At 38.6% G+C, this 19,354-nt stretch overlaps 1 protein-coding gene and 1 long non-coding RNA gene across 3 annotated transcripts in view; one reads left to right on the forward strand and one right to left on the reverse strand.

The window, feature by feature from the left end:
* The window catches only part of LOC105483169 (phosphodiesterase 11A), a 510,053-nt gene that overhangs the window by 478,366 nt on the left and 12,333 nt on the right, over nucleotides 1-19,354 (reverse strand). The gene's annotated exons all lie outside the window — the stretch shown is intronic.
* Nucleotides 13,230-17,953, forward strand: LOC139357160 (uncharacterized). The gene is made up of 3 exons (XR_011609894.1): nucleotides 13,230-13,672; nucleotides 16,221-16,365; nucleotides 16,804-17,953. It is a non-coding gene; the product is annotated as an uncharacterized lncRNA (long non-coding RNA).

Genomic DNA, 19,354 nt, shown 5'->3' on the forward strand with positions numbered 1-19,354 from the left:
TTATTCAACCCAACACGATGCATTTAATTCTCCATTTTAAAAATACTTTGCATTAAAACACATCTTACTACTCTTTTGTCTCTTCTTTTATCAATTTAGAAATTGAAAGCACTCTAAGCCAGAAGTCCACCTACATTCATAGTTGTATTAAAGATTAATAAGTATCTAGAAGGTAAGTTTTTAAAATTTCAAAGATATCTTGGTAAACGATAATGTACCGTAAAGTTACAGAAAAAAATGAGCTTCAATATCACGCCATAAATGTTTTACATATTTTCTTCATCTTAAAATCAATAGAGTATTTTTCACCAGAAAAATCAGCCATAATCAAAGTATCTTGCGGAAGAATAATTTGTTGATAAAACATTGGTTGGTTTTTCATTATTGAAAATATTTTCTATATATTTGGAGACTCAAACTCAGTAGAATATGGATAAATTCAATATTTAAAACATTCCTTGAGTCTTCATAAAGGTAACTTTGCTAAAATATCTTAAACAATCAACACTGTTAAGACATTGACAATACAAAATAGTCTAAGAGTCATTTCTTTCCTCAAGGAACATGTACAGTCTAGCTAGGGAGGTAGAACGTCTACCTTAAAGAACAACTGACAATACAAGATATTGTTGATGATGTCTGACAGACAAGAAAATCTATTTTCTAAAAATCAGACATATCCTTAAATACAATATTATATTATTTATATTCAATAGAATCCATAACTAATCCATAACAATAGTATTAATATTGAGAGTATAGACCTACTACTAATAGAACAAAAGGAGGAAAAAGCTGGAGGGAAAAATTCAACAACAGATTCTTTTTTCCTTCAACTTTTATTTTAAGTTCTGGGGTACATGTGCAGGGTGTGCAAGGGTGTGCAGGTTTGTTACCTAGGTAAAGGCGTGCCATGGTGGTCTGCTGTACAGATCAACACATCACCTAGACATTAAGCCCAGCATGCATTAGCTATTTTTCCTGCTGCTCGCCCTCCCCTCGTCCCCCCGATGGGCCCTAGTGTATGTTGTTTCCCATCTCCCCATGTCCATGTGTTCTGATTGTTCAGCTCCCACTTATAAGTGAGAACATGTGGTGTTTGGTTTTCTGTTCCTGTGTTAGTTTGCTGAGGATAATGGCCTCCAGCTCCATCAGTGTCCCTGCAAAGGACATGATCTTGTTCCTTTTTATGGCTGCACAGTATTTCATGGTGCGTATCTATCAAATTTTCTTTATCCAGTCTATCATTGACAGGCATTTGGGTTGATTCCATTTCTTTGCTACTGTGAATAGTGCTGCAATGAACATACACGTGCATGTATCTTTGTAACAGAATGATTTATATTCCTTTAAGTATATACCCAGTAATGGAATTACTGGGTCAAATGTTATTTCTGGTTCTAGATCTTTGAGGAATTGTCACACTGTCTTCCACAATGGTTGAACTAATTTACATTCCTACCAACAGTGTAAAAGCATGCCTTTTTCTCCACAAACTTACTAGTGTCTGTTGTTTCTTGGCTTTTTAATAATTGCCATTCTGACTGGCCTGAGATGGCACCTCATTATGGTTTTCATTTGCATTTCTCTAATGATCAGTGACGTTTAGCATTTTTCATATGTTTGTTGGGCACATGAATGTCTTCTTTTGAGAAGTGTCTGTTCATGTCCTTTGCCCATTTTTTAATGGGCCTGTTTGTTTTTTTTCTTGTAAATTTCTTTAAGTTCCTTGTAGACTCTGGATATTAGACCTTTGTCAGATGGATAGATTGCAAAAATTTTCCTCCATTCTGTAGGCTGTCTGTTCACTCTGGTGATAGTTTCTTTTGTTGCACAGAAGCTCTTTAGTTTAACTAGATCCCATTTGTCAATTTTTGCTTTTGTTGCAATTGCTTTTGGAGTTTTTGTCATGAAATCTTTGCCACAGTGCCTATGTCCTGAATGGTATTGCTTAGATTTTCTTGTAGGGTTTTTATGGTTTTGGGTTTTACGTTTAAGTTTTTAAAACATCTTGGGTTAATTTTTGTATAAAATGTAAGGAAGGGGTCCAGTTTCAATTTTCTGCATATGGCCAGCCAGTTCTCCCCAGCATCATTTATTAAATAGGGAATCCTTTCCCCGGTGCTTTTTTGTGTCAGATTTGTCAAAGATCAGATGATTGTAGGTGTGCAGTCTTATTTCTGAGTTCTCTATTCTGTTACATTGGTCTATGTGTCCAACAACAGATTTTAATTTAGGTTTTAATTCAGGGAGATTATATAGAAGAAGAAGGGTAGAAATAAATATTAAGCAATGATGCCTTTCTTTTTAATTGCCATGCCTTCATTCACTAAATCAAAAATAATTAATCATTCCAGCACTGTTTTGCATGTCTTATAGGAAAAATTTTATAAAAATAGAATATAAATGCCTTATTTAAAAGACAGTCTCCATTAGTCTCATCAGTTATTTATGGCTTGATTGAAAGATGAAATATTACTCCCAAGAGTAACTTCCACAGCAACTAATATATTAAAAAAAAACATGGCAGGCCTCAATTATTTATTTTATTTTTTGAGTGATCATGATAAATCACAGACTACAGCAAGGCCAACCAGCTCTAGTTTCAAATAAGCATTTTTTTAAAAATATACTGTACAAGTTATTCATAAAACATTTGCAATGTTTTAATGTCAGAATTTATCTTTCCAAAATAAATACATCAAAATCAAAGATAGTTTGAACTTTGAGGAACTATGAATCTGTTGTCAAATTAATCTTACTAATATGCAATGTAATGTGGAATAGTACTAACATAATTAGTTATCATTCTGGAAACTCTAATTACATCACAGCTACATGTTATAAAAACAGCTAATGAATGTACCCTTGTGCACTGAAGAACCAATCAAGACAGAACCTGATGCTAGATATTCCTCCTGAAGTTTAGCCTCTGAAAGATTTTCTCACTTGTGTATACATACACATTTTTTGGCACATAACCTGCTTTTTAATGAGATTCTTGTATTTATAGGAAAACTTTTCTACATGCTATCTTATCACCAAGAAATAAACCAATGTAAATGTCTAACCAGTTTATAAGAGTAAAAGAAAATACAGAGAAAAAAATTGAGCAAATTATTCAATTCATGCTATACTATAATAATAAGGTAAAGAATTTGGTTAATTTCAGTCTCTCATCAAATATCCTTTTGAGCACAGTAGAAAGTGTCATTTGTTAACAATGACCAAAATGGCATCTTTCTCTGCTTGGGTGCCTTTGCCTGCATTCTTTCACCCATCTCTTCAAACCGGGCCTCACCAAATTTTCCCCTACTAAATGAGCTTAACCCTCCAAGGATATTCTGACACTGACCTTGGAGGGAGTTTTAAGCACTTTGTTTGTTTGTGGTAGTGACTTCACTGTATTGCTTTTAGCTCAGTCTTTTCTTTCTTCAGTTGCAAACAATTCTGGCGATTTTCTTTCAACATTTGTACAAGTAATTTTTTTAAAAATTATTAAAAATTATCATTTCCACACTTACTGTCAAAGGTTTCCTCACAAAAGAACACCAAGATTGAAATCATTTGCATTTCTGCAATATAACTCATACTTTAAATATGTATCAGAGACTACCCAGTACTTCGTAGGTTGACTTTTGTAATTTAGATTTCCAGTTGAAGTGGGAGCGGTGCTATCTGTCACATAGTCATAGTGAAGGCCACTGTGCGGGGCTTCAGGCACAATGTCATCTCTGTTACCACCTTTAATTATTTTAAGTTGATCTCAATTTCCCTTTTTGCATATTCTTACTAGTACCAAGCAATGGTGGAGCAAGATGCCTCAGTTTCTACATCTGCAAAATGTGAATTATTAATAGAATTGTATTAAATGAGTTAATATGAGTACAGCACTTAGAATAGTATCTATACAAAAGGAGCACGATTGAAAATAAAAGAAACAGAACAGTTTTGGTCACATAGTAAACTCTCAATAAATGTTAGCCATTCTATTATTATTGTTGTTATCATTAATTTAGCCACCAGTCCATATACCTGAAATACAATTTTAAAATACGTATACCATTTTTTAATGTAAAACCTTGTTTAAAACCATATGTCAACTAAAAAACGACAGAGTTCACAAATTTCAACCCTCGTAAGTGTTACAGCCTGCAGGGTGGCCATTCTGACACATTGGGAAGCATAATCTCTAGTCAGAAGCTGGAAACAGACACTTTGAGGGAAGGGCAAAGGGAACAGGAATTTATGCTTAGCAGGGTGGCCAAACATACATATTCAATCAGCTATAGGAGGAGTCATGAATATTTATGAAAGAAGAAACAATGTGCATGCACAGTTCAGCTTTATATTCCTTCATGGGGCCCACGTACAAAAAAACAGCAGCATTAGCATGATCCAAGGGTGATGTTTTTGCTCTCTGACATCAAATGTAAAGCAGAGGATACAAAAACCCTCACTGTGCATTCTGGGTGAACTGGCCAGAACCACTCTGTGGTCGGTGGGGCAGCATCAACTGGCTGGTTGTTGTCAGTGAAAGGGCTAGTTTCTGTTGAACTCTTAAGGAAGAGTTAGCCAGGGAGACAGTGTAACAAGCCATATCTGACCTCTCACACAATCCTGGCTGAGAACTTGGTTTTCAAGGTTACTCTGATCACCTTGGCCAAGAGATGGTCTGTTCAGTCAGTTGTGGGGCTTAGAATCTTATTTTTATTTCTCACATACTTTCTGCTAGTTAGGGGTAATTGAAAAATCACTGTACAGAAAAACAGAACTCAGTAGAACTAAATTTTTTTTTTTTTTTTTTTTTTTTTTGAGATGGAGTCTTGCTCTGTCACCCAGGCTGGAGTGCAGTGGCGCAATCTCAGCTCACTGCAACCTCTGCCTCCTGGGTTCAAGCAATTCTCCTAACTCAGCCCCCCAAGTAGCTGGGATTACAGGCATCTGCTACCACGCCTGGCTAATTTTTGTATTTTTAGTAGAGACGGGGTTTCACCTTGTTGGTCAGGCTGGTCTCGGACTCCTGACCTCAGGTAATCCACCCACCTCGGCCTCTCAAAGTGCTGGGATCACAGGCGTGAGCCACCTCGCCCGGCCAGTAGAACTAAACATTTGAAGGAGCACAAAAGTGGTAGGAAATTGAACCAACTTGAGAAGCCAAAAAATAAAAACAAAAACTTTTTTAAGTACTGCTCAGAAAAATGACACACTTGTTTTTCCAAAGAACTGGCTATGCTTGTTTCCACAGACTGGCCAATAAAGCACATGTCCAGGGCAGGCATATAGATCCAAAGAGCCCTACCAGAAAGTGTGTGAATCACCTTTTCCTGCTACAGTAGTTCATCATACCTTTGACTGGCTGTACAACTAATAACACCACATTCCCAAAATTCATACAAAATAAGTTTCCTAATAACTTGCTATGCAGGAAAATGTTCCTCTTTCTGGATTTTCATAGAATAATATGAAATTTAGTGACAGAAAAAAGTTTCGCAGATTTTGCTTTTGCATTTGACAAAATTTTTCAGTGACTTTGAGCTATACTTTCAGTTTTCCTCCTTTTATGAAAAAGATAATATATGCTTGTAAAAATTTAAACATAAGATTACATAAAGAAAAAATAAGTCTTCCATCTCCATTCCCAAGAAACACATACTTATCAGTGTGTATGTATCAATAGCCAATAGCCATATAGATACCTTCACATATACACAAACATACATATTCTTGTATGTATAGAAAAAAACTATAGTGAATACTGCCGCAATAAACATACGTGTGCATGTTGTCTTTATAGCAGCATGATTTATAATCCTTTGGGTATATACCCAGTAATGGGATGGCTGGGTCATATGGTACATCTAGTTCTAGATCCTTGAGGAATCGCCATACTGTTTTCCATAATGGTTGAACTAGTTTCCAGTCCCACCAACAGTGTAAAAGTGTTCCTATTTCTCCACATCCTCTCCAGCACCTGTTGTTTCCTGACTTTTTAATGATCGCCATTCTAACTGGTGTGAGATGGTATCTCATTGTGGTTTTGATTTGCATTTCTCTGATGGCCAGTGATGATGAGCATTTTTTCATGTGTCTGTTGGCTGTATGAATGTCTTCTTTTGAGAAATGTCTGTTCATATCCTTTGCCCACTTTTTGATGGGGTTGTTTGTTTTTTTCTTGTAAATTTGTTTGAGTTCTTTGTAGGTTCTGGATATTAGCCCTTTGTCAGACACGTGTGTTTATTGCGGCACTATTCACAATAGCAAAGACTTGGAATCAACCCAAATGTCCATCAGTGACAGACTGGATTAAGAAAATGTGGCACATATACACCATGGAATACTATGCAGCCATAAAAAAGGATGAGTTTGTGTCCTTTGTAGGGACATGGATGCAGCTGGAAACCATCATTCTTAGCAAACTATCACAAGAACACAAAACCAAACACCGCATGTTCTCACTCATAGGTGGGAACTGAACAGTGAGATCACTTGGACTCAGGAAGGGGAACATCACACACCGGGGCCTATCATGGGGAGGGGGGAGGGGGGAGGGATTGCAATGGGAGTTATACCTGATGTAAATGACGAGTTGATGGGTGCTGACGAGTTGATGGGTGCAGCACACCAACATGGCACAAGTATACATATGTAACAAACCTGCACGTTATGCACATGTACCCTAGAACTTAAAGTATAATAATAATAAATAAATTAATTAATTAATTAAAAAATAAAATAAAATAAAATAATTAGAGGAATTAAAAAAATGAAAATATCAGTAGTTCCATTGATCACCATGTGAAGTATGGCAAATTAAGATATAGGAAGTTAAGACTCCAAGACGTGTTTAATTTTTCTGAGTTTCCCAGCATATTAAACCTCCAAATGAAGTAACAACTTCAGCTGTTATGTCCAGGTTTTTTAATTGATTCATTTTGTTTTATTTCTGCTGTCTCCTGTACTTAACTAATGTCTCTTCAGACTTGCACCCAATGACATCTGCTGAACCTTGTTTTTTTTTTTTTGTTTTTTTGTTTTTTTCATCTTAATTAAAGAGGCTTTGAGGGGAAAGTCAAAGTCAAAGTCAAAATGGACATTTGTCTTAGTGATGGCTACTGTTGTACCCATTTGTACACTCATCTCCAAGACATCTCAATAAAATGCCTTCCCATTTTAAATGCAAAAAAAAAAAAAAGAAAAAAACTATACACAAAAGTGAGCCATTCTATAAGATCCATCAGAAATTTGCTTTCTTTACTCAATAGTGTATTATAGCTATCCCTCTATGTCAGAATAAATGAAACCTCAAAAGTATAAAAATCCAAAAAGGGCTTTTATCTTCAAGTAAAATTAACACTCCAAGGTAAAAAGACCACGTTTATTCTAACCAGAATTACAAGAGAAATAACTTTCTTTTCTAAATCAGAATTTAACGTCAATGACAAATTATCTCCTTGAGTAGCTCAGAGAGGTTCTTGGATATAATTGTGGAATAGAACCTTCTAGTCCTAGCTATCAAATAATCTGTTATCTAATTTCTTTATGCTTCAAGTAAAATTGCACAATAATTTGATCACTAGCCCATAGTCAATCTAAACTTGGATTTTACAAAGTCTTGGTTTGTTGCTCACATATCAGAATGGGAGAAGTAGTCAAAGAGTAGGAGATGCTGACGGTTTTGCAAGCCAGAATGCAGACACAAGCAAGTCTGACATGGGAGCAGGCAGGCTGCAAGCAACTATACAAACTAGAAAAAAGAACAAAGCAAAGTTGACACATAGGGCATAACTGGTCAGGTTAACAGGTAAGTCAAAGAGCAGTGAGACTGGGTTCAACAGAAAGATTGTATGAAGCAAAAATACAAGCAAAAAGAAATGCATGTGCATGTTTATGGTAGATAGCTTTTTTTTTTTTTTTTTTTTTTTTTGCAATTATTCACTACCCTCTTCCCTCTAAAAGAGTGACAAACTATTGTCTTGCGACTTGCATTCCTCCTTCAGGGAAAGTATACCTTCTCATTTAATTGGCATTGGCCTTGACTACTTAAGTTTTGATCAGTGGAAGGTGAGCACCCATTATGTATGCTACATCTAAGCAGAAGCTTCATGAAACATGAGGAGCTTCTTCTGTGGCTCTTGGACTTTCCTTCTGCCACATGAATGGGAATGTCCATATAAGTACTTCTTTAACCTGGGTTCTAGAATGAGAAGACACTTGGAGCAAAACCACATCCAACCACAGTCTCTATGCCATGTGAATGAGAAATATTAATAAATGCTTTGTTGTTGCAAGTCCCTGAGAATTTGTTACTATAGCAAGTTGACATACAGAAATTGGGACCTAAAAGTGAGGTGCTGCTATCACCAAAATATATGGCCCTATATTCAATACATGACAGAGAGTGGCATGGAAACTATTATCGGGAGCTGGAAAAATGGTGACCCATGTTATACAGGTATAAAATATTTGGTGAAACTGTCACCTACAATACCTTAAACAGGTAAGAAATCTAATGAACATGAACATAAATATGGGAACAAAAGACACTGTGGAGGGGGGTGTTTTAAAAACTACCTATCAGATACTATGCTCACTATCTGGGTGATGGTATCCATACTCCAAACCTCAGCATCAAACAATATTCCCATGTAACAAATCTACACATGTACCCCATGCATCTAAAATAAAAGTAGAAATAAAAAAATAAAATAAACCTAAAGAATATACAGCTTCAGGTGAAGAAAGTGAAGAACAAAATGTTACTAGTGTATTTGGTCATTACTAGCTGTGTTTATCAAGACTGTACAAGAAGTGAACTCAGAAAAAGAACTGGCCTATTTATAAGCAGGGATTCAAGGGAAAATAGAGAATCCAGAAATCCCAGAAGTTTCCGACCTGAAAGTTGCAACTATTTCTCATCTCAATTTCAGATGAAATTAAAAATAGTCTTGCAACAAAAGCCAATTAAAACTCAGTACTGGGGCAAATAAATGGCTCAGTAAAAAGAATGTGACTCCACGAAAGCCTGACAAGCACAAAGTATGATAGACAAAAAGAACAAAAATCAAGCAGATTTTGGGAGACAATTGTGCCACTATCCTAGGTTTTTAAAAGACTGTAACTTAATAAAAACAATCTTTGGGCTGAAGTCACCCGGAGACTTGACTGGACTGAATGGATCACTCTGTCTGGGCTCAGCTGGGACTCTGGAACCACTGAATCACTCAACTTCTCTCTCCCCATCTCCTGGCTGAATCAATCTTTCCCCTTTCCCCTCTTCCAATAGCCTCAGGCCTCTCTCTCTACATAAGGTTTCTCCACATGGTCTCTCCAGCAGGACTGCCGACCTTCTTACATGGTGGTGTAGGTCTTCCAAAAAATGCAAAAATGTAAGCTTCCAGGTCTTAATGCTTAGGATCTGAACTAATATAACATCACTTCTATCACATTCAATTGTTAAAGTAATCAAAGTCAACCCAGATTCAGCGTGAGAGAGTTCTACACAAAGGCATGAACAGCTGGAAGCATATGGTTTATCAGGGGCCATCATTAGAGACCAGATACCATAACGCACAATAAATAAATATTTATTGAATAAGCTAATGAATGATAATCCACTGTAACAGACCACATTCTTATTTATGGCAGAGATGGGCATACGTGGTTTAAAATGACCACTCTATTTTTATGATCAAACAGTAATTTATAGAGCCATGATTTTCACATAATACTATTCCAAATACTTACCAAAAAAGGAAAACAAACCAAAAATAAACCTCTTGGTAAGATTAAAACAGAAAGATTCCATGTAAAAATTTTTATTTTGTATGATTGTTGCAGTTTTTATAGAAGGACAGAAAGTTAAACGTGAGGAAGTGGTTGGATAGATGACAGTCATTAAAAGTGTATGAATCTGGCCAGAACCCCACATAAAAGTAGGAAAATCAGATTTAGGGGAAACCAGGACTCATGTTCTAGTCCCAGTTTTGAGAACTAACATTAAACTGTTTGATTTTGGAGAAGTTTCTGGGCCTCAGTTTTCTCAACTTTAAAATGAGCAATCCCACTATCTACCCAAAGGAAAAGAAATAATTGTAACAAAAAGAAACCTGCATCTGTATGTTTATCACAGCACTGTTCACAACAGCAAAGATATGGTCAATCTCCATGTCCACCAAAGGATGACTGGATAAAGAAAATGTCAGTCCGGCACTGTGGCTCACACCTGTAATCCCAGCACTTTGGGAGGCCGAGGTGGGCAGATCGCAAGATCAGGAGTTTGAGACCAGCCTGGCCAAAGAGACCAGCCTGACCAACATGGTGAAACCCAGTCTCTACTAAAAATACAAAAATTAGCCGGGTGTGGTGGCAGGTGCCTGTAATCCCAGCTACTCGGGAGGCTGAGGCAGGAGAATTGCTTGAATCCAGGAGGCAGAGGTTGCAGTGAGCCAAGAGCACACCATTGCACTCCAGCCTGGGTGACTAGAGCAAGACTCCAGCTCAAAAAAGAAAGAAAGAAAGAAAGAAAGAAAGAAAGAAAGAAAGAAAGAAAGAAAGAAAGAGAGAGAGAGAGAGAGAGAGAGAGAGAGAGGAAGGAAGGAAGGAAGGAAGGAAGGAAGGAAGGAAGGAAGGAAGGAAGGAAGGAAGGAAGGAAGGAAGGAAGGAAGGAAGGAAGGAGGGAGGGAGGGAGGGAGGGAAGGAAGGAAGGAAAAGAAAAGAAAAGAAAAGAAAAGAAAAGGTCATATATATACACAATTGAATATTATTCAGCCATAAAAAATCATATCTCGTTCAGCAACATGGATAAAACTGGAGGCAATTAACTTTAATGAAACAAGTAAGACACAGAAAGACAAATACCTCATGCTGTCACTTAAAAGTAGGAGCTAAATAACACTTTCACATGGGCATAGACTGTGAAATGATAGACAACGGAGACTTGGAAGGGAGAGGGAGAAAAGAAGGTGGATGATGAGAGATTACTTGATGGGTACAGTGTACGTTACTTGGGTGATGGATACCCCAAAATCCTGACTTCACCACTAAGTAATCTATGCATGTAACAAAATTTATACAAATTTTAAAAACCAAAAATAAAATAAAATGAGAGTATGGAAACTACATTTTCAAACATTTTCTAACCTCTGTACACTTTATTTGAAAGTAGTTTTATACTTAGGAGTAGGGAGGAAGGATGTGGAGGAGTAGGGAAGGTGTCCCACTCCTCCTCAATCAGAGTGGTTCTGTTTTACACACTGAGTTTTTTTGTTTTGTTTTGTTTTGTTTTTTGTTTGTTTTTTGGAGGGCTGCATTTAAACAAATGGTTCTGCAAATAAAATATATTTGAAAATGAGAGATTTGGCCCAACCCCTCCCATTTTATAGATTAGGAAATACTGTCCTTTTCTGCACTGAAATCCCCCACCTCTGCCTTTCATGCAACCCCTGCCTCACATGATGGTGCCCCACTCTGACTTGCCTTTCTCTCACAGTATTATGTGTTTACATGAAGCCCCACTTTGTGGGGAATGAGGAATTCAAGCTGAGGAAATGCATGAAATTGTGATTTCAAACTCAATCATAATGATCACCAAGTGAAAAATGCAAAGACGAAAATTTGATTCTAAATTCTAATCTATGTTAATATTTTAAAAGAATGTGATGAGGAAGAAGAATAAGCAAAACGTAAATGCTCAAAATTATGCTGTATTATACACAACATCTTGTAGGACACAAGAGTTCAATTCAAAAAATTATTCTTCTTGAAAAATAAATGGTGGCCGGGTGCAGTGGCTCACGCCTGTAATCCCAACACTTTGGGAGGCCGAGACGGGCGGATCAGGAGGTCAGGAGATCGAGACCATCCTGGCGAACACGGTGAAACCCCGTCTCTACTAAAAACACAAAAAAATTAGCCGAGCGCGGTGGCGGGCGCCTGTAGTCCCAGCTACTCCGGAGGCTGAGGCAGGAGAATGGCGTGAACCCGGGAGGCGGAGCTTGCAGTGCGCCGAGATGGCGCCACTGCACTCCAGCCTGGGCGACAGAGCGAGACTCCGTCTCAAAAAAAAAGAAAAAAGAAAAATAAATGGTATGTTGTTTCCCACAAGACCTACTGACTAGAGGTTTACACCTGGTAAGTACTTCACTCAGTAGTCTAAAAAAAATTTGAAGAATACAGGATCTAACAATGTTCCACTCCTTTCTGAAGAGTCTCTCTGTACCTTCTGTAACACACAAATAATTGCCAAGTTAACTAATCTCACATTTTCACTTCAATTAAATGAAACAACACTTTGTCCTTTTAGATCCTTATGAAGATATAAATTAAAATTGCCTATGCTAAAAGTGATCAATGTTCCTATGTAATCATCCAATGGTCTACATATTTTTAAATATATTTTTGTTGGTATGTTATCACCATAACATTTCCTGGTCACTAAAGTCTCCTGGTTCCTGTTAACGGTACTACAAAACAAAAATACTTTTTCAGATTTCATCATGATAGAAATCTCTTCTCTGATTAATATGAATCCTTTTCCTACTAGATATTTAATTCAAGTGTAGGAGACATTTTCAGACTTTAACAACTTGACAACTGTAAAGAGTTGTAAAAGTTAATTATTATTTCCTCTGCTCTGTCAGGGCACACCTAATTTAGATGGAAGTGCACTCAAAGAGTAATTTCCTTAGAGGTTCTCATCTTTCACAAAGTAGGCGTTGCACAGATACGGTGCCCGTATCAGTTAGGGTTTGAGCAGATAAGCAGTACCACTATGATTGATGTGAATAAGGAATTTATTATAGGAATTAGGCCTTCCACAATTCGGGGAGAAGTTGAGGAGATAAAGGTCGAGAAAGGGACAGTTAAACAATCGGAGGAAAGTCAGTAAGACCACAAAGCAGAACTAGTGAAGACAACTATGGGAGGTTGTTGGTGTTACAGAAAAAAATTATTCTGACACTGCTTAAAGACAGGAAGAAGGATGTTACTGAAGAAGAGACTACTACGATGAGAGTTTTGCAGTAGGGAGAAAGATTGAGCTCAACTATAAATACAACAAGGTCAAGTGGAGTTTATAGCTAAGAAGCAGGGTGGAAGCTCAGTGGATGAAAAAGCACTAAGAGGAAACGCCAGGTGTAAGAGGCGATTCTGGCCAAACCGACTTAACGGAATACTTGCTGAAGGCAGGCCAGGGGATTAGATAAAAAAGCTGAGGGGTGAGGAATTTTATCAGATACCAAGGGTGGGAGATTTTTGCTAAACTAGTTTAGCACAATTCTTGCTAAAACTGTACTAAGTGCATCAAACACAGAGACCAAGATCAGGGCCTAGTCGAGAAGACAGTTTAGATGAGCCTGACTCAAGTCTGGTCAAAGGATCTTTGTTAACGGCTCTGCATCTAGCAGTGGGCCTAAGGTTGTTGTAGATCAGCAGAGCAAGTACTTGGAAAGAAAGCTGCAAGCCAAACAGAGAGAGCAATGACAAGCCTGTGAGGGTAAACTGGTACCTGTGTTGTCTGTTTCTCCCCATTTCAAATCTGGATGATATGAGTGGCCTGAAAAACCTAGGCCCTTTCCCCTCGAAGCTCCACACAGTCCTGGCCCAAGACTCAAAGAAGCTGTAAAAGAATATGCGGCAGGAGTTGGAAGAGCTGTTGTCCTATCACACAAAGGTGAGTCAACAGATTAGTTACAAGTATAATTTGTACCTGGGGCCCTGAACTGACCTTCCAAATGTCAGTTTCTGCCTGACCCCTTTTGAATCTCAGACAAATTTCTCTTGTGACTAGCCCTAACTGAGGACAATATAGAGAATAATTTGGAAGATGCAGTTCCAGCTTAGCTAAACTGGCACAGTATAAAATCCCTACCACACCCAAAAGTCCCTTCATGCAAATTCATCCTAAAATGGACTTAAGCCTCTCAGAAATAATATATATTCAATAATAACACCTATCACAATAAAGTATTTTAATTATTGCATTCATTTGCAAACTTTCTTTCAACTTTTATTTCTTGACAGGAAACATTGCTATCAGCAAAGAGATACTTATTTTGCTCTAAGGTAAACATAAATTCAAAGCAAATTCAACACATTATTTCTAACTACAATTTTTTTAATGGAAATCTACTTAATATTTCTCCATTTCTACCCACCTGCCTTTTTCATCTCAACTCTCCTTATACCATCTTTCTTCTACTTCCCGTAAGTCAAAAGTATTCAAGCTCCAAACCTGAGGGCCTCTTACTTCCCCCTGCAATATGGCTTTTATCAATGCCACCACGTTCATCTGTCAGGGTTGTATAAACACAAACTGTAATTATAAATGTGGATGGAGTTCAAGTTCTTTCTCAGAGAGCTCTCTGGCCTCATGCCAATTAGGATAGGGGGTACATCACCTAATTCTACATATTTGCACACTTAACTGAGCTCTGAGACTGGCAACATCCTTAGCACACTCTTGGAGTCCCTACAGATGTCTCTGCCCCTATCAGATAATTCCTTCAGGGAGAGAATAACAAGCTCAGCTTTTTCTGAACCCTCCCTGGGCCCCCACAGGCACTCTTCCTACACAATACTGACACTGGGCTCCATGAGGAGTGCATTCTCCCCGACTTACCAGATGCATTAAGAGTAAGGCTGGGCACTTAGCAGATTTAATGGAACCGTCTAGAAATCACTGTTTGTCAATATGTTCCCCTCACTCTGAGAACTCTGTTAGGATATCTTCACAGGAGGCATATGCTAATATTTTTCTTAATTTTATTTTATTTTGAGACAGGATGTCACTCTGTTGCTCTAGCTGAGTGTAAAGGCATAATCACAGATCACTGCAGCCTTGACCTCCCAGGCTCAAGCAATTCTCCTGCCACAGCCTCCCGAGTTGCTGGGACTACAGGCACATACCACCATGGACAGCTAATTTTTGTATTTTCTGTATTGATAGGGTTTCACCATGTTGACCAGGCTGGCCTCCAATTCCTGGGCTCAAGCGATCTGTGCACCTTGGCCTCCCAAAGTGCTGAGATTACAGGCATGAGCCACTGCACCTAGCCCACTAATATCTTAACTTGCTAAAATATTATCCCTATGATAATGGTGAAAAGCCACAAGCAATTGGAGCAGAAGATCCAAGTCTTGGTTCTGGTGCCAGATCTCTGTAGGTGTCAACACAGAAGGTAAAACCCACATCACAGGGGCATTGTTGTGAAGTGTAAATGAGGTAACACATGTCTTATTACCCATAATGATTCCAGACCTAGTCCACTACCTATCCCTTTGGTACGGACTCAGCTTCTCCTTCAAGCATTGGGTCATATTTCGGTGATACAATACTTGCAGGACTGCATAGCTGCTTCAGGGGCTGCCTCATACTACACAAAGTCACTGTTCCCTTCCACCCGGGTCCTGCTGTAAACCTGCCCCACCATGTGTCTCTTGCATTTGCTGAAAGGTGGGGGCTCTTTCCACATTTATGATGAAGGTTTTGGGATTTTTTCTCCCCCTCTCTCAGTGTCCCTGCTATCCTTCCCTGCAAATCTAGCTTCATATTACTCAGGATTAGCAGAGTATCTTAATGCAGGAAGATTACATGTTATATGACATAAATATTTAACAACATTGGACTTGCTTTTCTCCTTATCTCTTTTATATCAGCCAAGGTCAACAATTTGCTCTTTTTTCCCAAAAATATTCCTAAGGTAAGATCAATTATGTGACCTTATTTTCCCTACTTTTTTAAAAGTTGCTTTAAGTATTGTTTATAATAAAAAGCAAACATGTAACCAAGCACAACTTAATGAAAATTAAAGCTAATGTCTTCTATATTTACATTTAAATTACAGAGAAATAAGTATGTGGAAACCATCATCAATAGTAGTTGTTAGGCTTATAAAATACTTTGTGCATGTAGAGACTACTGAACCACAACAGATTTTAGTTTCCTTCCTTCTCCTCCTCCATCCTGACCTATCCCCATCCTTAGCAAGCCAACAAAAGAGAGTTCAGACTCTGAAGGGCTCCTGATCAGTAGATCACACACAATAAAAAATACCAACCTTTATTTTAAAATGTTAAACTTACTACAGGCTGATCAAAAAAGATCAAATATGACTTCTTTAAACGTGCAATTTTTGAAATTAGAAATTTTGGCTTATAATGTATTTCTGAAGTGAAGATGTTGCCCGTTTCATATATTGAATAAGATCTTCTCTCTCAAGACAGGTGATCTGCCTGCCTTGGCCTCCAAAGTGCTGGGATTACAGGTGTGAGCCACCACGTGCAGTCCCAGGGATATATTTCTTTGGGTTCTCCAAATATTCCATCAGAGTCTCTTCTCCCCATACAATACCTACAAAGGTGAAGGTAAGTTTTAAGTTTGTGTAGTTACATTTGTAGGGCTTACTTTCTGATCTGACCTACATATGTGAACAAAAGATTAATCTTGGACTCCGTAGGGAGGTTATTTTAACTGAGACTTACAGATTCTGACCTGTAAGAAATTTCCAAAATTTGTCTCCACTCCTTGGCTTCTCTGTAGAAATCCAATAGTCGCATACTGTTTAGGGTCTTCTACGGTAAACCAGTGAACTACCACCAAAGACATGTTGTGCTTAAGCAGTTCCTCATCCTCCAAGAATCACAGTGAGTTCCTTCTAGAAAAGGTCTTAGAGATCATGTAATCCAATCTCTAATTTTGCAGATTAGTAAATGATGGTCCAAAGCTTGCCCTAAGATTACAAAGCCACCTAGAGTCATGAATTTATTACTACTAACTCATGTTTCCATGTGTTTTCTACCTAGCCTACCAAGCTGCCTCTATCCAGATCTCCATCAAAATCCACGATTTCAAAAATCCAGTTTTAAGAAAATAGAGAAAGGTTCCTTTTTTTCTTTCTAAAACCAGTCAAAAAGATCACGGAGAAAGAAAAATAGAAATGCTACCTTCACTTTTGATAAAACTTTTGAGGAAGCACCTATTATAATTGTTATAATTAGAAGCCTACCAAGGACATGAAACCTGGACCCCAGAGTGGAATGACACATTTCACTAACCATCTCTTCAAAGTAGGTGATACACTCTGAAAGGCAAAGGCATAAGCCTTTGTTTAGCTCAAAAAGAATAGGACATATTAGCTGGCCATGAAAGTCTTCTTAAATTCAGTTTGACACCATGGAGGACCAGGGGAGCCAGGATGAATGAAGAAAACATAAATATGTCCTCTTTGAAAGAAGGACTCTAACTTACATTATAGGGTACAAGAGAAACTGTAAAGGTAACATAACCCCAGGCCTGCCAGTCTTTGCCAGCTGAAGTAAAGAGCCAAATAACAGCCCCACCAAAACATACACCCATACACGCTCAGGTATATGTTATATCTAACATAACTATGGGTAAGGAAGACGTCAAAACTAACCAGAAAACTCAGCCATCATCCTTATTTTCCTTTGGCAAATAACTAGTCCAAAAAGACTATCTTCATCAGAAGGTGGATAATAATCAAAAATAACCAGCACAAGAAAGTACTGAAAATACACACAATACACACAGTACACACACACACACACACACATCACATACATACACACAGCAGAAAGGAATATGAAAAACAAAAGTTAGGCCAGGCATGGTGGCTCACACCTATAACCCCAGCACTTAGGGAGGCTGAGGCTGGTGGATCGCTTGAGCTCAGGAGTTCAAGACCAGCTTTGGTGACATGGTGAAATCCCATCTCTACAAAAAATAGAAAAAAAAAATGGCCGGGGATGGTGGTGCACATCTGTGGTCCCAGCTACTCGGGAGGCTGAGGTAGGATGATCAATTGAGTCCAGGATGTCAAAGCTGCAATGAGCTGAGATTGCACCACTGCACTCCAGCCTAAGCAACAGAGTGAGACCCTGTTTCAAAAAACAAAATCGAAATGTTAAATGAAAAATACACATCAGAAGTTACGTGTTAATAAACAGGCAGATGAAAATCATAACCACATTTCCATGGATTCAGAAAAGGCCATTATGAATTAAGGGCTCAAAGTAGAGTGTTCTAGTCTATTTTCACACTGCTGTAAAGAAATACCCAAGACTGAGTAATTTATAAAGGAAAGAGGTTTATATGTCTCACAATTCCACATAGCTGAGAAGGCCTCAAGAAACCTACCACCATGGTAGAAGGTGAGGAGAAAGTAAGTACCTTCTTCACAAGGCATCAGGAGAGAGAAGCATGAAAAGGAGGAATTTCCAAACACTTATAAAACCATCAGATATTGTAAGAACTCACTATCATGAGAACAGCATGGGGGAAACTGCCCCCATGATCCAATCACCTCCCACCAGGTCCCTCCCTCCACATGTGGAGATTATGGGGATTGCAATTCGAGATGAGATTTGGGTGGGGACACAGAGCCAGACCATGTCATTCCACCCCTGACCCCTTCCAAATCTAACATCATTTTACATTGCAAAACCAATCATGCCTTCTCAACAATCCCCCAAAGTCTCAATTCATTTCAGCATTAACTCAAAAGTCCATAGTCAAAAGTCTGATCTGAGATAAAGTGAGTCCCTTCCTCCTATGAGCTTGTAAAATCAAAAGCAAGTTATTTACTTCCTAGATATAATGGGGATACAAGCAATGGGTACATACACCCATTCCAAATGGGAGAAATTGGCCAAAACAAAGGAGCTACAGGCTCCATGCAAGTCTGAAATCCAGCCAGGCAGTCAAATCTTAAAGCTCCAAAATGATCTCCTTTGACTTGATATCTCACATCCGGGTCATGCAAAAGATGAGTTCCCATGGTCTTGGACAGCTCCACTCCTGTGGCTTTGCAGGGTACAGCCCTGCTCCTGGCTGCTTTCACAGGCTGGCATTGAGTATCTGTGCAAAACAGTCACACATGCAAGCTGTTGGTGGATCTACCATTCTGGGGTCTGGAGAATGGTGGCCCCCTTCTCATAGCTCCATTAGGCAATGCCCCAGTGGGGACTCTGTGAGGGGGCTCCAACCCCACATTTCCCTTTCACACTGCCCTAGCAGAGGTTCTCCATGAAGGCTCTGCCCCTACAGCAGACTTCTGCCTGGACATCCAGGTGTTTCTATACATCCTGTGAAATCTAGGCAGAGGTTCCCAAACCTCAATTCTGGACTTCTGTGTATCTGCAGGCCCCACACCACATGGAAGCTTTCAAGGCTTGGGGTTTGCACCCTCTGAAGCAATGGCCTGTGTTGTACCTTGGCCCTTTTTAGCCATAGTTGGAACTGGAATGACTGGGAAGCAGGGCACCAAGTCCAAAGGCTGCACAGAGCACAGAGCAGCAGTGGGGCCCTAGGCCTGGACCACAAAATCATTTTTCC

The sequence above is a fragment of the Macaca nemestrina genome, chromosome 11 (assembly GCF_043159975.1).
Source record: "Macaca nemestrina isolate mMacNem1 chromosome 11, mMacNem.hap1, whole genome shotgun sequence".
NCBI lineage: Eukaryota > Metazoa > Chordata > Mammalia > Primates > Cercopithecidae > Macaca > Macaca nemestrina.